Source organism: Zosterops lateralis (assembly GCF_965231275.1).
Source record: "Zosterops lateralis genome assembly, chromosome: 3".
Taxonomy (NCBI): Eukaryota; Metazoa; Chordata; class Aves; order Passeriformes; family Zosteropidae; genus Zosterops; species Zosterops lateralis.
In genome coordinates, this window is record NC_139764.1 from 88,588,298 (window position 1) to 88,614,695 (window position 26,398).

The 26,398-nt window shown below is 36.8% G+C and overlaps 1 protein-coding gene across 2 annotated transcripts in view; it reads right to left on the bottom strand.

Moving 5' to 3' along the window:
* Window positions 1-26,398, bottom strand: part of PRIM2 (DNA primase subunit 2) — a 93,903-nt gene that overhangs the window by 43,072 nt on the left and 24,433 nt on the right. The window lies entirely within an intron of this gene.

Here is a 26,398-nt window from a genome sequence, read left to right on the forward strand (position 1 = left end):
TTCTTGACGCTGCAATGAAAGAATATGGAAGAGGTAGAACCACTGGGATGGGAGCACGGGGCTTCCTATGCTTGGAAGTTTTAGGATACACCATTAAAGGGCGAAAAACAATCCCCTGAAGTCAAAGGAGAATCCACATGGCCAGTATTTTTCTGAATCTGCAAATCTTAGGAGCAAAATTAATTCCCATTTTTGTCTATTTATGTTGTCTGGACAAGGCAATGTTCTCTATAGACTACAGTGTTGGGAAAATAAGATCTAACACTTTTTAAATCTTAGAACAAGTACTTTATCCAGTTATTTCAAATTTTTATTTTCAGGAAAATGTGGGATCCTCATGACACTGCTCTTTTCTATCTAACACTACAGATAGCTTTCCTTAAACATAGTTCAGGAGACCTCATCAAAATATCTGAACAACTTTAATTGAAAGAGCACATTTTCCTTCAACTTGCCTGGATCATTAAAAAAAGTAACACTTTCAAATATAAAGTTTCTTCTTATAACCTTATGTTTTTATTAACAGAATCACATTATACATTAATAAATACAAAGGTCATGGTAAATAATTGCTAGTGGTTTTTAAACAGCTAAGAATTTTATGAGCTTTTTCAACAGCATTTTTCTAAAAGATCATCCCTATTACACATTCCAAACTGAATTCTGAAGACTTTTTCCAACTACTCTGAAATGAAATCTAGACAAATTGCTGCAAGCACGGCCTTGCTTTCACCTCTATATGATACTCAACATAAAGATCATCATACCAGAGAAAAAAAATCAAAAACATGACATTTGACATTTTAGATACATGAAAGACATCAAAATGTTGTCAAGTAAAGAGCATAGCTCCATACTCTAATCATGTTGAAGCAGTTTAATTTACAGAGAACATAAAACACTGCTGACTTAAGATAATTCAAGTCCCAAAGCCTGGATGATCAGAGGTGGGGGCAGAGCAAGCTGCAGACAGGCACATGCAGAAACCTCTGAGCTAAACCGAGATGGTGACCTTATCACCTCAAGTTCAGCAGTAAGACTGAGGGGTAGTTTTTCCAAAGTTGCCTTCACTCAAGACCTGGCTGGGCATCAGTCTGTTGCTGGTAAGCATTGCTTGTGGGGATTTTTGTTACAGTTTTCTTTTTCATTTAATAAGCTGTTTTTAACCTCAATCCAGTTGCATCACTGGTCACAAGACTGAAGAGATCAATGTCTGCCCCTCCATATCCCCTTGTGAGGATGCTGAAGCCTGCAATGAGGTCTCCCCTCCGTCTCCTCCAGGTTGAACAGACTAAGCGACCTTACCCGCTCCTCATACCCTCCCCTCAAGGCTTTTCACCATCTTTGTGCCCTCCTTTGGACTCTAACAGTTTAATAATATCTGTCTTATATTGTAGCACCCAAACCTTCCCCCAGCACTGGAGGTGAGGCTGCCCCAGCTCAGAGCAGAGGGGGACAATCCCCTCCCTTGCCTGGCTGGTGATGCTGGGCCTGATGCCCTCAGGATAGGGCTGGCCCTCCTGGCTGCCAGGGCACTGCTGTGATTCAGGACTTTCCATCATCCAGGACCCTAAGTCCCATTCCACAGCGCTGCTCTCCAGCCTCTCATTCCCCAGTCTATGCACACAACCGGGGTTGCCCCATCCCAGGTGCAGAATCCGGCATTTTCCACTTTTAAACTTCATATTGTTGGTGACAGCCAAGCCCCCTAATTTGTCAAGGTCTCTCTGCAGGGCCTGTCCCCAACTTACTGCCTGACCTATCTATGCCCAGCTAATGCATCATGGTCTCTTTTTTCCCATTAAATGCATCAGCTAGTTGAGTATGAGCCTGCACAGTAGCAAAGTGCAAGAGGGAGAAAGGGTAAAAGCTTCTTCCCATAAAAAATGGAAACAAAGATATGAATAAAATATGACATAGTAGTACGTGCAGCAGTAATTCATCTAAAGGAATGGTATACAATTAGAAATTATCTTTCATGGCATGAAATAAAATTACGTTTTGCTCTACTAATCCAACACAACTTTATTTATTCAGGTATTTCTCTTGAACTTTTTGAAACAGAGACTGCCTTTAGCAATAGTTATTTAACATTAATAGGTACTACACTTCTTTTAACTAACTCATTAATACCAGACAAACTTTATTCAAAGATTCTTTTGGCCACCATTTTAAGACAATTTCTAAATGCAACCAGTGTAACCGAATATCAAATTCTATGTAACCAAATCATTTTTATTGATAATACTGTACCCATGCCATATCTGAAAGTCAGAATAACATCCCAGCTTTCCCCCTTCACCGGGAATAACTGAGCAACAAGAGAAGACAATAAGACGCTTTCTCTGAAAGTTTTTACCTTAATTCCAGATTTTTTTCCTTAACCCTAGCTTATCTAGATATCTAGATGTATGCTTCTGGAGCATACATTTGATCAAAAGAAAAAACAATCTTCAGGAGATACTACAAAAGCATTTGGGAAGCTTTCCTCTCTTCATTCCCATTTCAAGATAAGGAACAGGTTAAAAATAATGCTGTAGAAACATTTTAGTTCTACTCACTTAAAGACTGTGTCACAATATTCACTATATTGTTATAGATACACTACACACATCTCAGAGTACTCTTTACATATTTATAGGATTAACATAGAATCCTGGGATGGTTTGTGTTGGAAGGTTTAAAGCTCATCTAGTTCCAAACTCTCTGTCATGGGCAGTGACTCCTTCCTCTAGACCAGAGCCCCATCCAGCCTGGTCTTGAACACGAATTGTGCAAATATCCACCAAGATTATGATAAACAGCAAGCCTTTAAGTCTCAGTTCCACTTACACAGAGTCCAACTATAAGGCCATGTTTGTATATAAAAAAGGGAAACTCTACCATACAATCACATTTCAAACATAAATCATTCACATAAAATCTCTTTCCCACTGCAATCTGCCTTCAGGAAAAAACTATTTTCATATACATTTTATTCCAGAATTCAGCCTAAACAGAGAAAGTAATAGTTGCGAAAGACTTCTTAATGCACTTCTCTCTTATTAAAAGCATTGTTGATGAATAAAAGCTCTAAAACTTTAAAACAACTTAATTTTCAACAAAAACTGGCTATTCTCTAAAATGTAGTATTAAAGGATATGAATTCTCCAGTAAGGCATTTTAATGCAACAGGCAGCAAATTACTTGCTTTAGATTAAATTTCAGACACAATGTCTAAAAAGGTTTTGTACTTCTGAAAATATTAAACCAATGTAATATTAATATTACTTTGGTTTGCCTTTATTTATTTTTTTAAAAGACATTTCAGAATGATATTACCTGGTTTGTATGATTTTTCACTAAGAAGTCATGAGATGCAGATATTGCCAGAACTCAAGAATGCAAGTTAATTATGCTTCAGAGAAACACCTTCAACATCCAACTAAGCTGCAGGCTGTCTCATACCAACAAAAAGTGATTGATTTTGAAACATCAGCTATGGTGCTAATGCTGTTACAAAATGTCACAATGCAAATGCTATACAGCTGGGGAACCTGGAATAAGAGAGCAGTGTTTGCATGCCAGTATGCTGCTGTACCTAGACAGTTGACATTTTAACACTGATCAATTTTCTTTTGAAAAAAGTTGGGGTTTAACCTTTCACAGCATCTTACGAATCTCAAGCACTGCACAAAATTAACAAGTAATTTTTGCTTCTTCAGGCTATTAAAAGTTATTTCAGCAGCACTTACACTGAAATATGCTTAATAAAAGCTACACCAAACAATTAATGTTACACCTATTCCACAACACACAACCTATATCATAGGAAATAATATTCTTCAAAACTAAGAAAAAACTATGCAAAAAATACTTTCAACATTATCAAACTTTTTTTTAATGGATCGATATAAATCAATACATAAAGCATTTAGATTATTTCCATCTAGTACCACCAAATTTATGGAAGAAAGGAAATAAATAATACAGATTAGCATTACTGGGCTTCTAGTACAAATGTAACAATTCTGACATTTCTAAAGCACAGGAAAAAATTTCCCCCTTGAATCTCTAGTGGATGATATAAGCATCAATAAGAACTTGGTTTTCTGGGTTTGCTTTTGTTTTGTTATTTAATTGCATAAAACTCTCCACCAACTCCTCTCACACACACACCTCTTCACAGTAACACAAGCTAGCCAAAAGAAAACTACACAGAACACAAAGTGGCCTTTTATGTTTAAGGAAAGTAAATCAAAGGCAGCAAGTAACTTATTTAAAAAACAAACAAACAAAAGAACTGAAGTTATATTATTAGCACTGTCATTTTGTTTTTGGACTCTAAGAGGTGGGGCACAATAGTTATCAATGTTGCTTAGATGCCATATGTAAAAATTTAAAACCTATGTACAGGTATAAAGAAATAAACTATGTTGTAAAAGATATATTGTAAATATTACCTATAAAATGTATTTTTTTTCATTTTGCCAGTTAATTCAAGCTGCCAAAGGACAAATTTTCCGTAAGAGAAGAAACAAATTAAGAGTTGTGAAAAGTGTCCTTGCCAGCATGTCCTAGATATTTACCTAATACTTTAACAACTCTAAAGAAACCACAGTCTACTAATTTCAGCTCAGCATTTATCAAATGCACTCAGAATAATAATTAATGTTTTCCTGAGGCACTTGGTTCTGAAAGTAATTGATTTCTTTTTCCCATTTGGAAATGTCTAGGCTTTCATTTCACACTGAGGTATAAATAACACCTGGATTGGAGTCTCATATTTAGTCTTTAAAGTAAAATTTTTCAATCATTAAACCTTGTTTAATTGCTAAATGAACTGTTCCTGGGTTTTGCAGCATTATTACTTGTGCATATAATCTGCATGTGAGGCTGACAGCATGTACATGACCTCATCTCTTGTACTTTTTTGCATACTAAAATAAAGCTGAAGTTGACAGTTAGGAAGATGCTCATTAGATATTTTCCCCCCAAAATAAGTTATTGTTTCCATCTTATAACAGTGTGTAGTGTGCTTCAGGCTTTAATTATATGTAGATTGAAGTAGACTTTTAAGAAGCTACCTTGTCAGCAAAATCCAAATCTTCTGTTAAATAATACTGCTTCTCATCGTTGTCAACGTTCTTCAGTGATTTTTCCAACTGTTTCACCAGTGACTCAGCTTTACAGAGAGCTTTCTTAACTTTTAATTTAGTCCTCAGTCCTTTTTTTGCATTAGCTTCCAGATACCTAGTAATTTTAAAACCAAATAAACAGTATACTGGAACACTCACCTTCACAGCAAGCATGGAAAATAAGATAGTTTCTTTTATTTAACTTTATTTCATTATGAACTCCTGATTCATGCAAACAGTTCTTCATCTTTTCATTACTGCTTACTATTCTTTGGCTGCATGCAGATCTTTTTCTTCTTTTTCTGGCCTTATTTATGAACAGTTTGTTGTTTTTCCAGTCCTTCTCCCAGGTTCACAGACTAAATGATGATTCCAGTACTCCAAAGTAACCTAGAATGTATTCTTCAGTTCAACTGTACAATGATGCTTTAACTTGCATCCATGTAGCATTACTGAAGTGGGAGAAGGTAACTCAGACAGCACTGATTTCCCCAAGGTGTTAATGTTATGATTTTTAAGTTTCATACACGCACACTCCACCCCTTACACTTCATTCATGAGAAGGAAATTAAGAAAGCCAAAATGTCTTCATAAAATCTCTTCTTGGTAGAAGCTACTGGCCAATATCACACAAGAAGCAATTGGTTAGAACATATGAAAGATTATTATTTAAAGACCCTCAAAGTCACTGTCACAAACCATGGTAGGTGTTTCCCATCACAAACTTCATCAGTCTAGCATTGTGTTCCAAAACTGCTTTAAGAACAACCACACTAGCAAAAGTCCTCTGATGCTGAAGACTACATAGTCAAAAAGAGAAGAAACAACTCTATACACCCATCCAATACACTTGATTAAAAGCTCATTTTCCATAGCCATCATTACTATTACATAGTCATTAATGCAGGCCTTCATAAAAACCTTCAGTTAAAAACTGTTATGTATTTTATCTTTACAAACCCTATTACTAGAGTCCTATGCATTACAGGAAATAAATGTCTGCTATTGTATAAAAATCAGTTACTATAAATCAGTTTTATTACAGAACTTCAGAAGAGATATTTAGATTTTATTAGTAACAGGATTTTACTACTGGGAATCAATTATCTGTCCAAGTTCTAGGCTCCCCTCTACAAAAGAGATGGGCATACTAGAGAAGAACCAGGACAGGGCCACAAGGATGAAGGGACTGGAGCATCTGTTATGAGGAAAGAGTGGGAGAGTTGGAACTGTTCAGTACAGAGGAACAAATGTTCTGCAGGATTCTACCGATATAAATACCTGAACAGAGGTTGCAAAGAGGACAGAGCCAGGCTCTTTCCATGGTGACTAGTGATAGGTCCAGATGAAATGTGGACAACAAACTGAAACACAGGAATCCCATCTGAACATCAAGAAACACTGTCTATATTTTGTATTGTGTGTTTGATTTCAACAACTGTGATTCACAATGTGGCCAAGTTTTGAATGCACCTCTGAAGGACATCTGGTCCAACCCATCAGATTCAGCAGGCTCATCTTGAGCTGTTTGACCAGAACTGTCCAGGCAGGGTTTGAATACCTCCAAGGATGGAGACTCTGCAATCTCCCTGACTATACTTCTAAAAACCAAATACACAATACATAGTACAGCCCATAATACAGTGCCAAATATTTCTGAACTAGTAAGCCTTCCTGTTTTGCATGCAAGAGCTTCCATTCTCTAAGCAGCCTCCAAAGTCCACATTTTTATCTGCATAGTATGGAAATTTTGAGAATTACTTGTGATTTTCCTAACAAATTCTAACAAGATTGTCAAGTCATCTTTCAGGGGGATAAAATAAGGGGATTTTTTGGAAACAAGATCATTTTACTCTTATATTTCCTTCAAGGAAAAATTATTAACAAAAGATGTTAAAATCACTTGTTCTTAGGGACCAGAATAACTTACTGAAGTTGACACTTATCAAGGCTGTGCTTTTATTCAGTCCTTAAACAATGAGATAGAGACGCTAACATTTAAGGAAAAAGGATACTATTGCAAAATATTTTTCTGTGTTTAATGAGCTTCTCAAATCTCCATATATTTACTTTTTTCCCTGGACAAATTTACTATACAATTGCAAATAAGTTTAAATAATCCTTAGGAATTCCATACCTGATCTTTAGTAACAAACAACATAGAAAAATTTTATTACAACAGCCTGCATGACACCAATCTCTTGCTTTCAAAACTCAGCAGGCAGTATTTGAATTTCAATTGTTTTATTCTTTCAATATGGTACTGCTTGAAAATACTTGTTTTGTTGCTAAAACTTAGAAAGATCTCAATCTTTTAAAAGTAAAAACGTATTTGGAACACTTTTGCTCATTTGTGCATATTTTACAATATTGATTATCTTCTATTAAGAAGCAAAATCAAATCTTTGATAGTTTAATAGCCAGTCTTTGTTAGTTTTAAGCTCCAGTTTCCCATATGCTCAAGTACCAGTGATTACGTTCTTACCTTTAGTGAGTAGAGCTAAAAAGATGACAGGCACTCAGATTTCATACAGCTAAAACCTAGCATTAATCTGAGCCTACTTATCATCATTTTCCAACATTTTACTTCATCTCAACTCTCAATTGCCAGTAACAGCAATGACACTTCCCAGACACGAGTAAGAGTTAATGTTTAAGTATTTTCTTTCCAAAACAGAAAAGGACATTTGTATCAAAGAACACCACTAGCAACTCCATGCAACATGCAGTGCTCTGATCTTTTTAAAATGTTGATTATTTACAATTATTACAAATATTTTACTTCTGAATAAACAAATACACTGTGACATAAGAATAGTTCACCCAGGAGTAAACTTCATGAATCAGAAAACCAAGCCTTCAAAAAAAGCTACTTATTTATAAAACATAAATATTGCTGCCTTAGAACTTAACTATGGAAGTGGGACCTCCATTTGAGCCATATGAAGGCCTGTGGCTCAGTGCCTTTCAGAGCAGAAAGCTGCTAAATTGAAGCTGAAGCTGGTGGCTCCAAGCCCCCAGGATATTCTCCTTCCCAGCCCCTAGCAGCCAGGCTGCTGCCAGCCCCTGACCCCAGCCAGGCTGACCACGTACTCCTCATACACACACACTGTGCAGACACTGCTGGCCACCTCAAGAACTCCACAAACACAAAAACAGGCACCAAAAAGACTGTGGAGTCCAGTAACCAAAAGTACAGGATTGAAAGATGTAAGTTATTTGAAGCCAGATGAATGTGCAAAGGAAAACCAAACAAATACTAAATCAGGTACTGCAAGTGCATTTCAGAAGGAAAACTACTGTTCAGTAATGCCTTCAAATAAAGGAAGTATTAAAAAAGTTTTTATGAAAAATGTACTTCCCAAACATTAGTCTTTGAACATATCTGGTATCCATTTTCTGAAGCAAGAACCACATATTGTTAAACAAAACCTGTTACCCAATATCCTTTGTATTCTTGTATCATTCCAACATTCTTCAAACCACAGTTTATGATCCATTGGGAGCCACGAAAATATACAATGGTATTGGCCAAGTGTCTGGCAACAGGCTGCAGAAGTTTGGTTTCTCCTAAGTTACAGCAGTTCAGCACCCTCAGGGCAGAGAAATAGAGGATGTAATTACTACTGGCAGAGGATCAGAGGCTGTAATCAGTAGTTCCAGTATTTATATTAGCCAAGGAACTCTTGCTGCTAGCATCAAATCTGTTTCACCATGGCTGCTGAGTAATTATAAAGCCCTAAAGGATCTCTAAACCTGCTCACAATTACTTGCAGCACGGTCTCATAACAGAAAATAACCCATGTAGAGAAAGGGTATATAAAGTACATAAAAAGCAACTTTCTACATAGTTCAGCAAAGCCATTGTTAAATATACTATAAACAGAATAGTCTATACACAATTAAAAGTTAGAAGTTACTAGATCCAAATACACTTCATATCAGTCACGTTCTGCATAGTTCATCAACAAAGCAACAGCAAATAAAAACTTGAAAAATCACTTACCAATGAGAGTCAGCTTACTAATTCTTTTGCAGATTGGTTTGGCATAACCCTTGGACACCAAAATGGCTCCAAAGCCCTCACTAAACTGGGACCAGGTGAACTGAGTGACACTTTTTTATATATATATACCCATTAGCTACTTTCTTACTTCTTGGAACAGTGTTCACAAGTCCTACTAAGCACACTTCCTAGAGCATTCAGCATAACACATCATCCTTATGACCATAGAAACACAGATTCCAAACCTGCACAGTTCTTTAATTTTGCTTTTTACAACATTTTCTCTAATGGTTACTGAAAATCTCCAGTAATCCCATTGTCCATTTTGTATAAGAAAACTAGCTTCTTTTCACACAACTTGTGATTTTACCATGACTAAGCCTGTACAGAATATTCAAGCAGGAGAAAAATTATCTGGGACAATAAGGTTACCAAGGTTGGGAAAACCACATTGATTTCATCCATGTCCAAGAGATAATGGAAGAGGTTAGGAAAAAGCAGAAAACAATTCCCACAAAATGCCAGAGCAATCACAGTCACTCCTCATCCTATATAGAATGTTGTTTTAGAAAGCAAATATAAATGGGAAATTATTTGTCCAAAATATTATCTCTTTTCTTTAAGAGATCTATCTCTCTTCTTTAAGGTCAATTCACTAAGTCAAAATAGAAGAATACATGCAACAAAACATCCTTATTTTCCTTTATTCAAACTTCCTGTCCCTAATGCCTTCAAGAAGTAATAGAAACAACTGTGTATTGTCCAAGTGTGCTTGGAGGTATCACTCAGAAAATAAGAATTTGACTATGTCCAGCGCTATCTCTTTAGATGATACCAGTGTACACTGGTAAAATGAGGAAAGCACAGATGACTGGTGTTAGCTTGTCCAAAAAACAACATCTGCCTCATTCTCATGGTTTAAGTACAGGCAGGACAAAACCAAGAATGGATGAACTCATAAGAGCTTTGCATTCTTCTTACATTTGGGCCAAAATGCAAAACAATGACAGCACCTCAGGTAACAACAGCAAGTGGGCTTTAGATATAGAGAAGGTCAAAGAGACAACATCACCAAGGAGGTCACTGACAGCTTATGACAAGTGCCTAAATTAGAATGCAACAAATGAATAAAAAATTATAGCCCTGAATAGGAGGAGGTGACTCACCCATGAACATTCAACGTTGCAAAAGGCTGAGCCCAAGAGGAAACCACTTTTCACAGAAGCCAAGCCACCAGCCAAGACCTGACCTTTGTGGGGAGTGCCCTGTTCAGAGTCCATGGTACCAGTCACAGCTTGACAATAGATTTGTTTGATGTAACTCTCCTCAAAGATGTGAGAGCTGGTCATAGAAACATTTGGTGAGTAGACTTTGGCTAAAGGCCTAACTCCCACCCAGCCATTCACATACTTCCCCTCCTCAACAGGAAGGTGGGAGAAAGTAGATCTACAAGTCCATGGATTACTTATCAATTGCCATTATGGGCAAAACAGACTCAACCTGGAGAAAAGCTCATGTATTGACAATAAAAATAGATTTGGGTGCTGGGAAACAAAGACAAAAAACCAAAAGGAAACCTTGTCGTAACCCTCTTCTTCTCAGGCTCAGTTTCACTTTTGTATTCCCAATTTCATAATCCAGCTCTACCAAGTGGTATAGAGTGAAAGGAAAATGAAGAGAGCAAGTCAAAACCAGAGTGCAGTGTTTTAAGAGATTGCAATATTCTTAACCATATGCTCTAAAAGACATGCTAACCATATGCTCTAATTGTCATGCAGGTTTTTCAACTGTATTTTTTGTTAATTAGCCAATTAATTTATCTTTTACAATATTTTTCAATGAAATAATCTATATAAACAAAAAGTACAGAAAATTTACTACCAGTGAAGCAGCAATAAAGATGAATGGCTCTTTTATAACATCCAGCAAGAGGTTATTTTCTGCCAAGTAAGGCCAAATGCCTCTTATTTTCAGAAAGAGCCACTTCAGTTCTCTCTCTGACATCCACTGCCACTTCAGCTGTTCTTCACTGAATGTCATATCTATAAAGTACTCCAGATGAAGAAGGCAATGCGTACAAGGACTGTGTAATTTTGTTTGCCTGAGACAGTCTGAAGCTCGGATAAAGACAAGGATCACAATTTTCACCAAACTAGAGCATCTGCCTTGCTCTTGAGCTGACAATTGCTAAAGCACTTTTCAACAGTGTCAAGCTACCACAGGCCAGATCAGTATTTTTCAAGAATATCACCACTATGGAAATACAGCTGGATAGTAAGACATGCCAACCTTGCACCAAAGTATCAAAGAGACCAAAAGAGATCAGAGAGATCAAAAACAACACACAAGGAAAGTCACAGAATTCCACCAGGGTTTCTGGGTAGAAACAGGTGATAGAACACAAGTTATACAAGCTAAACAGTCAAGTCTAGACACAATAAAATTTAAAATAAAAACCAAAACAGTCTTCATAAAACATCATTGCTTAACTCAAATATTACATTTCAAAGCCTAAAAACATCTCAAGTTTCTGAACCAAAACACAGCAAAGATGTTTAAAATAGCAAGCTTAATTTTTGCATATCACCAAATACTCAGAAACAAGATTCTGTCAATTCCCACCTGTGTTTTCAATAAAAATTCAACTATTTTTTCCATAGTCCTAATGGTTAACCAAGTACACTTAAACACACCCACCGAAAAAACAACTCAAACCAAAACACCTCCACTCAAAACAAAAAGAACTTTACATAACAGTCTATTATGCACCAAAAAACCCCAGGAATCTCTATCAAAACCTCATAAACTTTAAGTTCACAGAATCACAGAATGAACCAGGTTGGAAAAGTTGTTTGAAATAGTCTGTTGGGATTTAATGTCCCTTATGTGTTCCTGAGAATTTTAAATAACTTAGTTGATATAACAAAGACTGAGTAAATCCTCACCATTTTTGAGAACAGTACTCGAGACTGATGGGTAACTTGAAAAGGTAAAATAAGCCAACAAAAACATAAACCATTCCCATCATTCACCTTGTTCATTAATAAGGCAAATCTTGGTTTAGGAATGATATATCCAGAACTTTGATACTCAAACACTAAGTGAATGTCTTCTCCATAATGACTGTTTGACCACAGCAGTGACATGCATCTTCTACTTTAATTAACAATGTATTAAATTCAGTGACTACACTGAATAGGTCTGTTCTATTTCTCTAAATTTACATATTCTTTTGATTTAAGTTTTAAATAATAAAACACAAGAATAAAAATATTATATTTATATATATATATATATTAGAAACTCCATTAGTTAGCCATTACAAGCATTTAAATGCACTGTAAGATACACCAACAAATAGCAATTAACTTTTTTTTAAAGAAACATTTATTAGGACTAGATTGAGAACCTTAGAATATCTGTTTTAACTCATAGAGTGCAGTTCTAAGGTTGGTTTAGAATCACTTCATAAAACAAAAATCTTCTACTTCATCTTTTAGATAAATAAAACCTTTCTAAAAAGAAAAGTAAGTAAGTAAGTATACCTGACACTGCCCCTCTTCATTACAGACCTGCACTTTCATGGGTCCATGGTCAGCAAGAGGCATGAAAAAATCTTTAAAAGTGCTTAAAAGTATCTTCAGCTGTTTTTTTTTTTTAATCAGATGCCTGTTTCTAAATACTTGTGGGGTCTACTAATTTAATGCTGCAAAACCAGATCATAAGAGTTGATAAAAGTATATTTTTAATTCAAAACTATATTTTTAATTCAACACAGTCCACAAGTGTACTGCTATTCTGACTGAAACATCACAAACAGGGCACAAACTGCAAGTCGAAGAAAACACAGAAATGAATTTTTATCGCAAAGGTATCACTAACAGGGTTAGGTTTTATAAAGTCAGATCTCTACTACTCAGGAAGTACTATGCCTCTTATTACTTTTATTATTTTGAGAAAGACCATTGCAAACTGCAGGAGAAAATGTTGTTACAAGAAAAAAAACAGTACAACTGAGCTATATAGGAATAGTTGCTTACAGACAAATTATATCAGAAAATGTGTCAAATCTTTTTCAAAGCTATTTTATTGTTTTATCTTGCTGCAAGAGCAGAAAACTGCAGAAGCATTTCAAACCGATCTAGTTTTTCACTCAGGCCCCTATTTCTTCATTGGTTTACCAGCTAGAACATAGAAAGTAACAGGGTTTCAGCTTGTTCCTGATGTGTGAGACAACCTAAACTTTTATTGCCATTTAAATCAGGTAGACGGGAACTGAAGTAGAAGCAAATCTCGACTATGCACTTGGACTATATTTAAGTTCACAAGCAGAAAAGCCATAATATGTAGAATGATTTTCAGAAGGTACTTGCCTCCACATCTGCTAAACACACACAGCTTTCACTAGAGATTCCACCAGAAGTCCTAAGGATAAAATCATCATGGTAGCCTGGTACTCTGTTGCTACTTTCATTTCCTTCTCAGTCATAGCTTGGGATAACACAGATATGCTGTGGAAGACAATAGAGCCACATGTTACTAATTCGGTGATCTCTGCAGTAAGCTCCACAGTTACCACCTAGCGTAAATATTTTTTTAAGGCTGTGGCTCTACAAAGAGTAAGTAGCATTGTTTGTTTATTTACTTTTATTGCAGCCTATAGTAGAATTTTTTTAAGATTGCTAAAGAATTGGATTTGTTGCCAGACAGGGAACACACAATTCAACCTAAGCTAGATCTGACAATGAAGAAAATTCAACTAGAACACAAGTCTGGGAGAAATAAGATTGTAAGATGCTACATCTTCTCCTTGAAAAGTTTTAGACATAACCTTGAGATAATAGCTAAAATCTGGAATACATCTTTTCTGCAAGGAACCTGACATGCAATTTCATAGCAATACTGACAAGGATAAAAATCTGTGACTGAACCCCTGTGCCACTGTGGCTCCAGAGTACCTGGAATAGGCTGTGCTCTTTTTACAATATTGAATGCAGGACAATGCTCTAAATACCCAGCTGGTAAAATGGTATCTACAGAGAATACACAATATTTGCAGGAAAAGATCAAACACAGAGATCTTAAACTAGAATACTGGTCATATTAAGGTTAGATGTGGTGAACAGAACCACATCAAGGCAAAAAACAAAGCTCTAAACACAGGATGACTTTTACAGCCAGCTGTCCACTGATGATGATACATCTGCAGTATTTCAGGTTATAAATGACTTCAGGGAAAATGATCAAGCAATGACCTCAGAAAGCTGAAAAGACAGCAAACAGAAGCAGTTTTTGAAACAAATGAGTAACCAGTTAATTAGCAACAATTTTCTGCTTTTTTGGTAAATACAGATAGCATTATTTTCCAGGATCAACACTAGATGGTAAAAAATACTCAGAAAGAAAGAACTACTCATCTTTTAAAGATGACAAAAAGCTTTTAACATATATTATTAAAAAAGGAACTTATGTCCATTTAGAAAGAATACAATGACATCAGGAAGAAAATTAACTAAAACACTAGGAAAATAAAATAAGAACAAGGAATTGACCATAGAAATCAATGATAAGCAGTCTCAACAATAATTAACAAGAAAAATGTAATTGCTCATTAATGGTCAGATACTTGGTTTAGTTAATGCTAAATCTTACAGAATGAAGTCACTGCACCACATGGGTGCTGACCTCACCTAAACCTGCCACAGCAGCTTACAGAGAGTCAGCTCAAAAAACATGAAACTGAGAGAGCTGCTCCACACTCCACACTCACTAAGTAGAATGTCCAGTTGGACCACAATACAAGCTGTGGAAATGCAGCAGCCTGGAGAGAAAATTCATACAAAGAATTGGATTTTTAGTACTTTGCCTGAGCTTGCTTTTCTGAAAGCTTCCTTAAATTCAAGCCCAACACAGAAAACAATGCACCCACAGAGCTTACTTTAAAGAGATGAATAAAGACTTCAGGAGGCAAAAAAAACTAACTTGAAAACTGACAGATTTACCCAGAAGTATTTTGAAATGCCCTTGCTTTGCCTTTTGAATCCTGCAGATACAGGAAACCTTTGAGTCCAATTATGCAGTCACTGAAATATAATTGCTATAGCATTTCCATGTAATATTAAAAGTGTATAGTTTAATTATGTTTGCTAAATGACAGGACACAGTAAACAAAAAAAGCAGTATTACATACTGACTTTCCAAATTTCCAAAAGTGAACAGAAATCAATTAGATCTTGGGTATTTTAGCTGCTAAGAGTAATGCCACAAATTAGAGATGAATGCAAGACTGAGAGCAATTCTAACCTTCACATTTTTCACTCATCTTTACTGATAAATTTCCAGTCATTTACACCTTATAAAGATTATTTAAGGAAGCAAAGAACTACCAAGTAGTCAAAAAGCATTCAGTAAAAGATCTACCAAGAAATGTCCTATCATGCAAGTCTGTGAAACCTGACAGGATCTACCTGAGGGTACTGAGAGCTGAAGTCATGAACCCACTCTCCACCATTGCTGGAAGGCTACTCTAATGAGGACAGGCTCCTGATGACTTCAAGGGAAGTCCTCCATCCATCTTCTGATAGAGCAATAAGGATGAGTGGGAAATGACAGGCCAGGCAGTCTCACTTTAGACCCTGGGAAAGTCATAGAGGTTAGTATTCTTCAAATGCACTTATAGTTTATTTGTTTTTAACTAACATGGCTGCCTTATATCACAAAAACAAGTACATCTGTGAGTAAGGAACAGTAGATGTCATTTGCCTTAGCTTTAACAAGACTTTTGTTACCGGATTCCTGTATCTGAGCTGCAACTTTACAGTCCAGGTTAAATTAAATGGCTGAAAAGCTCTTGGAAGAATGGAGTGATGCTAACCAGCCCACTGCTCATTGTAAAATGCAAGCAGCTAAGGATTCCATTTACAGTAAACCTGAATAAGCCAAGCCTGAACTGTGCTATACTGCATGTGTTGCCTGAGCTTGTGTTGTGCCACCCATATTCCTTGGCTGCAGGAGAAATTTAGGTGACTAATTGTAATTGAAACTCACTAAGCACAACTGAGAAATCCTGTACCTATGACAGAATGGTACAGGATGATGGCCAACTCACTGGAGAACAGCTCTTAAAATCTGGTAAGCACTAGGTTCAACTTTGGCAGTAAGGACAGGCAGAAAACAGAGAGGGCAGAATTTTACAAAACTTTCCCCAGTTTATAAACATCTTTCTTGTGCTGTGAGTCCCCAAACTAGACATAATATTCTAGATGTGGTCTATTAAGCGGAAAAGTAAAGGGGGGATTAGTTCTCTCTACCTACCTACTATGCTTCTGTCCACACAGCCCAAGGTACTGTTGACCTCTGCTGCCAGGGCACTTTGCTGGTATACACTGAGCCTACTGTTTGCTTAGGTGTGAACTACACTCAATCCAAATTACAACACTTGCACTAAAAGTTTAAGCAACAGCACACATAATCCCATTGTGGTTGCTTTTGCTATGCTACTTAAGTGGCTGAAGGAACACACATCAGTGGCCAGAGAAGATCTTGGTGACTGTGACTTAGAGTTCAACAATGCTATCCAACATTCAGAAAAAAAAAAAAAAAGGAAAAAAATTGCAGAACTAATTCTGAGTTCAGAGTACTCACTTGTCAGATGAGAGTATGTTGCCATTTGCTATACAAAGTATTATGTTTCTGTGGTGAACTAGGTCTTAAAAATAAAAAACAAAAGCTGCTTCTTTTCCTGAGAGGTTCTCTGTAGCTTCTAGACTGTCACAAAGGCAAAGGATGCTACGAAAGAATATAAAATGGATTTCTTTTTTTCATATATCTCATATCCTTCTCCTGCTTGTAATAGCATTCATGCCTGGGGAAAAGTTGTCCACCTGAAAGAAGCGCTCATAATGACCCTCACAGAGCCTCTGCATAGATTTGCCAGCAGTGCTGGCAGAGCACCCTGCATGGAGCAGGGCAGGAGTTTTCATTCATCTACTTCTTAATCCCTCAACAGCAGAGCACAGGTTTATGCTCATGCAAAAAAAAAAAAAAAAAAAAAAAAGCCCAAAACAGGTATTTTTCTTCTGTCAACACAGGGTGTCACATACCTAGCATCCTACAATAGTGCCTGGGAGACTGAACTCTTCCAAAAATTACTTTAAAAGCCTGTCATCTGGAGTAAGAAGTGATTAATAGTTTTATTCATTCACTTTGACAACTGGTGGCATTCTACTTATTTTGAAAAAAAGTAACTCTACATTTTCACCCAAAAGAAGATTCTCCTGATGCATACTTCAGTTTTTAAGAGAGAGGATGGGGGCCAGTGTGCTGGGATTTCCACATTTCATTTTATTTTTACTGTCTAGAAATCAAAAGGATGGGAGTAAAAATAAACACAAATAATGTTTGGGATTAAGAAATCCAGTAACAGAACAACCTTCACCTCACTTCGCTATCTACAAAATAACTACAAAAAATAACAGGAAAAACTCATGGGTTTTTCTGTTACTTAAAAAGCTCTAAGCAGTACATCCAAATTTAATCCATTTTTTTCATGTGTACATATAACAAAGGCTGCAGTCATTAATAAACCATGTCATTTTACTTAACTTGTGACAGATGGTAATAAAAAGACCTTTGCTTTCTGATATTTGTTCAAGAGTACAGATTATTTAAATTAAACATCAACCCTTACAAACAGAGAAATACTAGTATTTACATGAAAAGGAATTTGTTTACATAAACACAGAAAAAATTATAGTTTAAAAGATCTTTCACAAACTACATGTAAATTGAAACTGAGTATCTTCATTGGTCTGTTTTTCCCTGATACTTCACCTTATTTTTTGCCTTTCTACAACTCAGACACTGGACAGCTAATTCAGTGTCCCTGCAAAATCTACAGAGCACATGCAAGATTTTACAAAATTTCACATAGAACTGGAGACTTCCAAATACATCATCACCTTCCAAAATCTATTCGTACAAAATATCTGTATTGTACTACTTTACTGCCTCCTCCCCCACTAAGAGGAGATCTCATCAGACCAGTGAGATGATAGAAAGCATTTATGTATGTTGGCACTACCAAACGTACATAACTCACGTAGGATCTGTGGAATTATCCAACAGGAAATCCAATCAAAAGAAACCCCAAATCAACTGACCAAGCAGAATCAGTTGAGCACAAGACACTGATTACCCTGCTTTAAAACATCCCTGCAGTCAAAACATTCAGGGATACAGCAGTGCACTCCTGAGGCAGGTAAGTCAATGGCCACTAGAAGGAAAGTGATGATCCAGCAGGAGCCTGGCAGCAGAGCACAGGCAATGCAGAGGCACCTGAGGCTTTTCTGGAGACAAGTCATTATCCAAGCAGGGAACCTGCTCCTTTTCAAGACAGAGGTGCAAAATGAAGCCACAGCTGGGAAGGGAGGGGGACAGGATTCACCAACAGACCCAATGCTGCTACAGCCAAATTTAACTACTCCAGCTGATATTTGCAACCTAAATCGTGTTTCTAATATTTCAGGAAGACAGCCCTCCAAGAATTCTAGTGATAGCCTATAAAGACTGTCCATAAGACACCAGGGTGTGATTTTATTGCAAAAATTCTGTTCAAATATACTGCCTCTGAAACACACCCTGCTTTCCTATTACTAGGAAAAAGTTATTCTGACAAATAATCTTCATTGACAAGAACTACAAAAAAAGTCCACTTCCTCTATAGCATAGGTATGCAAATTAGCAATTAATTGAAGAAGTAATATTTTAACACATGAAATATCCTTTGGGAAACTTCAGTAAAATGGGAAGTCATACAATGAGGCCACTCAGAAATTAGCTGCAACACTGACAGTAATGAGCATTTCTAAAAATATTCACTTCATCTATATTTAAAAGTCTGAAAATAAATATTCTATAAGCTCAAAAAGCAAATTGCTACTTTTTTCTTAAAAGAGCTCAAAACACTTGAGTTTTGCAATTAGTAAAATGAGTGGGGCTTTTAAAAATTAGTTTTACAGTAGAAATTCTTTTAAACACATCTTGTCTAAGGCATTGCTGAGATAAAACCTGTGCATACTTTACTCTGACACTCACAGCTTAAAGGAGTGCTCCAACCTCAAAAAAGATTCTATACGTTAATCTGCCAAGACCTGATATGACTACAAGGTGTTCAATTTATTTCATGTCTGATTTTGATCTACTGAGAGTCATTTCCCATTTTTTCTTCTGACTGAAAAAAGGATTTAAGATTTAAAGATCAGCCCTTCCCCAAAGGTCAGCTGATCTTTATCATTAGTAGCAATGGCAAAGAACATGCTAATGTCACATGTGAATTGTACATTCCTTGGCTTAGGACATTATAACACTTTACTAAGGAGAACAGCCATTCTCCATATTTTATTGCAAAATGTATGGAAAAAAATAGCATGCAATTGGGGAGGTAGTGATTGCAATTTTTAGTGATTCAACCCATTTCTTTTTGCCTGCTTCATAAACTTGCTAAGCCAGAGTACAGAGGATGAAATTAACTCCAGATAAATACTGCTACAGCTATCACATAGCAAATGGCTGTGGGTCACAGGCCACCATAAGAAAATTATCAGGAAAAATACAATTTGTAACATAGTGTCATCCTGAGATACAGACTTCCATTTACTCACCAGCTGCATAAGCCATTACAGTTCTTTCTCACTGACTAAAGTGCATCATTCACAAATTACTGTTACCAGCATATAATAAATGATATTTAACAGGTGCCATATTAACTGATGAGTTTTCAGGTTATCACATCTACCACATAACATAGAAATAAAACTGTACTTGCAAATAATATATTCCAATTTTTTTTCTGAAATTTGGGGAACAACTTAGGTCGGCAAGCCTTCCACATGCTTTAAATACTGCAAAACTTGTTTTATTAGCCTGACTATCATAAAATATTGATGCGGATTTGAAGACTGAAGCATTTTCATACAAATCAAACCAGACAGGACTATGTAGAGACCACAGCAATTGTCTATGCTGCAAATTTTGTACTGAACTCTGACACTCTGTATGAAAGATGCAAGAAGACAAGCGAAGAAACAGAAAGAAAAAATACTGAATACAATCAAATTTCATTTAGCCTCCTAACACTATTTATAATTACATTATGCTAGCAATCTATGTGGTCTCTAAAAGGAACACATGTACTTCCATTAGTAGAGGAGATAAAACACTGAAGGATGTATTTTAGAAAACAGACAGCAATGGGACAACAGCCAAAAAAAAAGCTACAAAGAAAAGTCCAGTAACAAGTCCACATACAAGTTTTAGTCTTCTCTTGACCCACACACAATCTAAATAATTTCCCTGACTATCACTTCTCCCACTCAAAATATCACCATTTTATTCAGTTGACCTATGCCTTAGACAATGACCTTGTAATACTCAGAAATGAAGACCAGCTGCTTCTCTGCAAAATTCTCACTGCAAATTTTACCTGAGAGATTCAGAGGACAAAGTCATTGTAATCACGTTTACCTTACACTGCCTAAGTTATTACCTTACTAACCTTGTATGTGCATATTATAAAAATCATCCATTTATGTTACAGTGAATTACTTTAAGTTAACACTGGGAACACAATACCTGAAATGAATTTCAAGTGACAAGACCATCATCAATCATACTTTCTAAACATTAATGCCATCACATAAACCCTTCTGCTCCACTGCTTAAAAAGTAGGTGTTTTAGAAAGAAAATGTTTCACAGATGGTGCTATGTATACTGATACTTTTCTGAATTAGGAGGCTCTTTGTACCTATGGTACAAGTCAACCAAAATAGCATATTTATTTTAGTATATTATTTAGCATATTTAATTTTATAAGACAAATCATTACAAATATTAGCAATGCAATTTATTTGATTCTCATTTCTAATTGTTTTTAAAAAAAAGATTATCTGCTAACCAGGAAAGGAATCAAGAAAAAATATACAAAATTAGACCAGTGAGCTCTTCCCTTTGCAACTTCAACACCTAACAATTTTATCTGTAGACATTTTGAAATATTATCTTGTGTAATCTGACAAAGTAAAAAAATGCAGGTATTAAATTAGGAAGAAAAATGCTTTATGGAGATTGTACGTATTAATATTGGAATCAATTTCTTATGGCACCAATTAGTGCTATTTCTAGGTTTTATTTTAATTTGCAAATATTAAGATCTTATATGATGTTCTGACAAAGTGTTTTCACAAAAGCAACTTTTTTGCAGTAATTCAGAGACCAGGCAAGTTATTACTTCAATTGCTAGGCAAAAAAGGGGCAGTATTTAAATACAAGTATGATAAATCTATGGCTCAGTTATGCTAGCATAGATAATTACAAGTCTTTGTAATATAAACTCTTCAACACACCATAAAAGCTCACACAGCAGGAATATTTACACATTCTCAAGCATCACCTTATGGCTTTAGAATATATTCAAAAAATTACTAAAATTTAAGATGAAGCATTTTCTGAACATAATGTTCATTAAGGTAAAATGACAAAGATTCAATCTATTTTATTCAAACACCACTGGAAGCATGCCAGTCAGAATCAGGTTTTTCAGTATCTAGGATCCCCATATCTTGAATTTATCAGGGAGCTGTTTTAGAGAAAGAGCCCAGGAAACACAGAAGCTAACATGGCTGTGTGAGCTGGAACCAGAGTGCTGAGCCTCCTTTCCTCCAGCATCAACAGAACTACAAGCCTCATGACAAAATATTAGAAGAACAGCCATAGATAACTCACCCCAAACTAAGGGCCAAATGATGCTGATAAAGACAGGGAAATGGATAAACAATTACCTCTGCAAGTGAAACAGACTCAACGTGAGAGAAATTAACGTCATTTACTGTCAATTAGACTCAGGTAGTGAGGAGCAGAGACAAATAAGATGACACCTTTGTTTCCCTCTCTCATCAGCTGCACTGTGCTCCTTCACCCGAGATTCCCACACTTCCCACCCAGGGCACCAGGGGCAGCTGTGATGGGTCCAGAACAGCTCCTCTCCACAGCTCCTGCAGCTCACAATTCCCCCTGCTCTGGCATGGGCTTCCTCCGTGGGATGAAGTCCTTCAGGAAAACAAAAATGCTTAAGCATGGGTTCTCCACAGGCTGTGGCTCCTTCAGGAACTCTCCACCTGCTCCAGTGTGGGCTCCTCCTTTCATCCTGTATCCATGTGTCAGCTGCTTCTTCCATCTTCTCCCCCTTTTGTCCCACTTCAGATTTCTCTGGAGCAATACTCTTTTGTGCAGTACTGAGTCCAATACAGCTCTGATATGGGTCTGTGGCTCTGAGCCATGACACTAAGCTAAATCTTCTCATTTTTAAAAAAAACCCCAAGATTTAAAACTACTTTCCTCAAATATGAGATGCATAATTTTGTATGTTAGTGTAAACACAATGAAACCCTCATGAATAAAACATTAAGCAAACTTCTATGAATTTAAATTGTGTTACATTATAAAACAATTGTTGAGCTAACATTACAGCTTACATGTTACAGAAAATGTTTAAGCTTTCTACAGTTTAATCATCATTAATGGCATGAGGAAATTATTTACTATCAAACGGGTCAGAGAATACATGAAGAAGACCTTTGCAGTATTGATTTTGCACATAAAATGAACCTCTTCAGTTGTACTTGGAACTGCCAGGAAGGCCTGACTAATACCAACTCCTCTTATTTAAAGCCCCAAGAAATAGTCACAGTTGGGAAGTTAAACTTGTTTTTAAATGATGAAAGAGAACATCTGAATGCTTCATGGGCTTGACTAGTAAGTGATTAAAGCATAACTGACTGAACTGAATTTCTGCCAGTGTCAACATAAAACTTTTTTTTAAAGTCAGTACTATGAATTATTTACTGTTCTTTCAAAGCTCAGCGTCAACACATCAATTCACTCTCATTCTACTCCTCCCTTACAACCCAAAACCAGAATCACTCTAACATGCAGAATGGTGACATGTATCTGCAACACAGTGAACAATGTAACAAGGCTGGGCAACCATCCAAATTTTTCAGTGCTTTGAAGATCTAGGAAGAGCATCTTTAGCACAGCACAGTCCTATAAGGTGTACAATTTCAGAGCACCTTGGAAAAGACAGGGCAAGCCTCCATCATAATATCACTCCTGCATAGGCATAAGTCCTTCCAAAAACCTGCGCATGTTACTGCTTAGAGTACCACCAAATAAACTCCATGAAGCAAAGCATGGATCAAGCACAAATAATCAATGATACTGCACAAACAAACCCTACTTGAAAACCCTGGTGCTTTAACACTGAAAAACTGCACCACTAATGAGAGCTGTAAGAAACTACATGCTTGAAAAACTCTCTCTCCAATATCTATAACCAGGATATTTTGTCCATTAAGAAGTATACAGCAGTGTCAAAACCAGAAAAATTGCCCAAAGTCCCAGAATCACGGAATCAATTACATTACAAAAGACCTGTGAGATGATCAAGTCTAACCTATGGCCAAACACCACCTCAATCAAATAGACCACGCCATCAAGTGCTATGTTCAGTCTTTCTTTAAACACCTCCAGGGACAGCGACTCCACAACCTCCCTGGGAAGCCCACTCCAATATCTAATCACTTCTTCAGTGAAGAAATTCCTCCTGATGTCCAATCTGTCCCTCCCCTGGTGCAGCTTGAAGCTATGTCTTCTTATCCCATCACAAACTGCCTGGAAACAGACACCAACCTTGCTACAACCTCCTTTCAGGCAGTTGTAGAGAATAATAAGGTTTCCCCTGAGCTTCCATTTCTTCAGGTTAAACACCCCCAGCTCCCTCAGCTGCACCTCACAGGACTTGTGCTCCAGACCCTTCACCAGCTCCATTGCTCTTCTCTGGACCCACTCCAGCCCCTCAATGTCTTTCTCACAGTGAGGGGCCAGAACTGGACCCAGCTCTCCAGGTGTGGCCTCAGCAGTGCTGAGTACAGGGGGACAATCCCTGCCCTGCTCCTGCTGGCCACACTATTGCTGACACAGGCCAGGATGCCATTGGCCTTCTTGGCCACCTGGGCTTACTGCTGGCTCATGTCCAGCTGCTGTCAACCAGCACCCCCAGGGCTTTTCTGCTGGGCAGCTTCCCAGTCACTCTACTCCCAGCTTTGGCACTGCCTGGGGGTGTTGTGACCCAAATATTGATCCAGCACTTGGCTTTGTTGACCCTCATATAACTCATCTCCACCCATCTATCCAGCCTGCCCAGATCCAGATCTGCAGAGGATTCTTGCATTCCAGCAGATCACACGCCAACCCAACTTGATGCCATATATGAATTTACTAAGAGTGCACTTGTTTCCCTCATCTAGATCATCAGTAAAGATGTTAAACAGGACTAGGCCCAACACTGAGCCCTGGGGAAAACCACTAATGACCAGACACCAATTGGATGAGGCCCCATTCACCATCACAGTTGGGACCCAGCCATCCAGACAATTTTTAACTCAGTGAAGTCAAAATATCTAACAAAATATACAATTTTAACCCTAATTTTACAAATCACTTCTTTAGAAATAGCATTCAAGCCTAATTCAAATTATCACACCATTACAGTCTTTAATTCGCAAATTCTAACACAAGGATTGTCCACTAGAAAATGCTGAGAACAAAGTGTGAACACCCAGATGCTGCAAAACCACTAAAACATACTCCCAAAAGAACACAGAAGTAATGCTTACCAAAGGGGTAATGTTATCAGATATATTCATTAAGAGACAAATTAAATAACAAAACAGGTGATGATGTTCAAAGCTTTATTACTTCTTAATTAAGTCTGGCCATGATGCACAACTTCTGTGCAAAGTCATGATGACCTCTATATCACCAGAGTGACTGAAATGAAACATATTTCTCTTGGCTGATTTCTCCTTTGCAGCAGACACAAAAAAGCATCCATGTCCTACAAAAGCAGAACTAAACCGGCTGTACTTGCAGAATTTGGGCCTAGATCAAATAGTATGTCAACAACTTCTTTCCACAAACAATACTTGAATTGTGCTATCGTCATAACTTCAGCCTCTTCAGATATGGCTGAGGAAATCCTTCGGAATTATATATACACAATCCTTTCTTTAAAAGTGTATTCTTACAGTTTTGATGTTTATAGTTTTGTTCCAGTGAAAACTACACTAAGTATCCAGGCACCAAGTATCACACTTCAATTAAGCCGCTGGTGTAACAAAGTTAACATTAGACTGACCTCTGTAAAACATGCTGGAACTCTGGCCTTCATTTCCAAAGACTCAATAATATCCCTAGCATCTCTCAGCAGTGCACCATGCTGGCTAAAATTAGCTGAAATAGTTTACTAAATACAGTTTCTCAAACTAAATTAGTAATCAAAACCCCCCAAGTTCAATTAGGAGCTTTGGAATACAACAGAAATCCCTTACATAGAAAATATGGTGAACTTTAATAAACAAAGCTTATATGTTAAAAGACTAATGAGAACCCAAAGCATCACAATAACTTCAAATACAGCAGTTCTGTAGAAGATAATTTTCCTAGGTCATGAGTGTTCAAATTTCTAAACCATGACTACAAAGTATAACATAAAGAAGTACTTCTTTACTACAAATCAGTTGGCTTTAAGAAAGCCATCTGGGTGAAATTAATATGTAAGATAGCATGTGTGTTCTCAGATTTCTGCTCAAACTAAGTCAGGGCCTACTCACTGCAGTTCTTACTGTTTTTCAGACTTCTCAGCTATTCAGAAAAGATGCAAATTTCAGTAGTTCACAAAGCTTCTAAAAAGTATTTTGACTGGATGCAGATAACCTGCATATTTAGCCACATTTCTGTAGAATATGTTCTTTCTTTTTAAATCCCACACAAGTGTTATCAGCTTTCAGCAAAAACATTATGCATCAACTCAAATACAGACATCTCCAGTTGCAGTTCTGTTAAAGAGTTATAATGAAAATATTCACATAAGATTATCACAATTTTCACTGTACATTAAATAATTCCACAGACTCCAGTTATATTCAAAATTGATAAGACTGCAGTATGCTAATTTTGTAATTTGATAAAGGAATGCATTTTTGCTTCCTACTCATAGTTTACTAAATGTTCGTGTCAACCTTAGCATTGTTATACAAGGCTTTGAAAACATTTTTGAAAAGCAATCCAAACTGCCCTCATGTTATTCAATGCTGCATTTTCTAGGAATAAATATTTTGTGCATTAGACATGATCACCCACTTTTACAGCCTGCAAAGA